Here is a 2261-nt window from a genome sequence, read left to right on the forward strand (position 1 = left end):
TATAAGCTCTGGCGGACTTGGTTCTATGGTAGGTCTTAAAGGGTTAAGGCTTTACTGTTCAAAGACTTATTCTTGCTGGTCACACAGTCCACCGTAATCTGAGTATAGGTCAGCACTATTGTACAGAACCTGTGAACAGGATCACAGTGAAGGTGAGCCCATAGACATTGTTAATGACCACACTGTCACAGGACAGCTTAAACAATGAGGGTCACAAAAAGGGTTTGTGATCATGGTCCTGCATCGACTTAGCCGTATGGTCAGTCCGAGCAGAACCCCGACCAAAACAAAGGCCACTCCCCAGGCCAGAACCGTCAGCTCGATCATCATTATGTTGGTCATTATGGAAGCATATCGCAGAGGGTTACAGATGGCCACATATCTGTCAAAAGCCATAATCATTAGCACAGTGTGGGAAGTGGTGACATACATATGTGTGGTAAAAGCCTGAATAAGACACTCATGATAACTGGTGAGGCGCTCAGATGGAGGCAGCAGAATATCTGAAAGCAAACGAGGGCTCATGATAGATGATGATGAAGATTTTGGTCGATGAAAACCAGGAGTACGATTCCAATATTGGATGTCATAATAAGTATGTAGGAGAAAAGGAAAAGGAAAAAGAAAAAGATTGGATATTTGGAAACCTCTGAGACCTTTAATCCCTCCAGCTGCAGAGTAAAGCTGTTGAATGTGTAGTTTTCCATCAGAAAGTATCCAAATAAAAATGGCATATTTGTCACATTTATGGCTTTTTTCCAGAATAAATGAGACACGTCAGGAACCAAAAATTCAGGTAAGAGTGGCAGCTTTTAAGAACTAAAGGAAATAATTTGAACCAAGATTTATTTTTAGTTCAGACACTTGGTACTCTTTGGGCTATACATTGCCTTTTTACTTAAACTGAGATACTTTCCAGCCCTCCCACAACTCTGGTCTCATTAAGTGGTTCAGAAAATGGATCTTGGAAAGAGTTCCCTGATTAATTAAATATTAAGTATTACCTGATATTTCTGTTGTTCTTTCGTGCTTCGTCTTATTCCTACCAACCAACCTTGTGGCAGAGGATTGCAACCTCTGTCTTACTTTTACAGAGATGCATTTTTCTGGGAAGGAAGCGCAGAATTTAATATCCACCTGGTGTCCATAGAAACTGTCAACAGAAAGACTTACACCACACTACTTATCTCTATGATCTTTGCTTTTATATGAAATCTACTCATATGAACTCAGTTATCAAAGCCCTGTAGATCAGTCCAGCTACACAGTGACACCAAGCAGAATCCAAACCAAACCAGAGGCCATTGCCCAGCCAAGGTCCTTCAAAAACTGTGTGCAAGTGTACCTAGAAGAATTGATGCTGTTTTCAAGGCTTGATTTAGATTTTTCTTCGTTCCTTCACTGCACGATTAACAATTCCATTTTGTAAATCATTCTTTTGCGTGCGTGTGTGTGTGCGTGTGTGCGTGCGTGTGTGCGTGTGTGCGTGTGTGTGTGTGTGTGCAAAGTAAAAAAAGAAAGGAAAGAACAGCTGGTTTATTCTCCTGTCTTTGATCTCTCTGGTGTATCTCTTCAAGCGGCTGACCAAGCCTGTGATTCTTTGCTCTGCAGTTTCCAAGGCCTCCCATATGGACAGCTTGCTGTACTTCTTAGCTCCCTTCTTTGTCACACCTTTTTGCATCCTAGGATGTTTGTTCAACCTGAGCCTGTCACTGGGGAAAGTACTACAGCTGTGGAAGACCTCCTGCGTGGTACCGGTACCAAAGACCTCCCATCCCAAAAACCTCAGCAGCTACAAGCCAGTAGCCCTGAGATCACATCTGATGAAGACCCTCGAGAGCATCAAGTTTTGGAGTTTTTGCAGGCAAAAAACTGCCCCTGCACAGTAACAACATCGCGGAGTGCTATACCCTTCCCAGAAAGAATGCTTAAGCACCTCCAGCAATAGTAGTGAGCTTTGTAAATCGAAAACACAAAAATGACCTAATGAGGCAGTCCAGACAGCTGGGAGGAAGCGGAGTAAACTTCAATGAACATCTTACAAAAAAGAATGCAGACATCGCCTGATAAGCTCGCATACTACAAAAGGAAAAAAAATCCAACTAACTTGGACGAGAAATTGTAAAGTGATGATGAAACTTAATGGAACACCAGAAGAAGCTAAGTTTATCACGAATAAGGATGTAGAGGATCTGGATATTTATAAGAGGTAATACTCCTGGAGTCGAGGGCAGGTGTCATGGTCCTGGCTCATTCGACCT

General features: G+C 42.4%; 1 pseudogene; it reads right to left on the minus strand.

Annotated features, from left to right (window-relative positions):
• Positions 1-35: 35 nt before the first annotated feature.
• On the minus strand, positions 36-734 carry LOC102295463 (annotated as a pseudogene).
• Positions 735-2261: the final 1527 nt, after the last annotated feature.

Source organism: Haplochromis burtoni, unplaced genomic scaffold (assembly GCF_018398535.1).
Source record: "Haplochromis burtoni strain Fernald_Lab_line unplaced genomic scaffold, NCSU_Asbu1 Contig_759, whole genome shotgun sequence".
Classification (NCBI taxonomy): Eukaryota; Metazoa; Chordata; class Actinopteri; order Cichliformes; family Cichlidae; genus Haplochromis; species Haplochromis burtoni.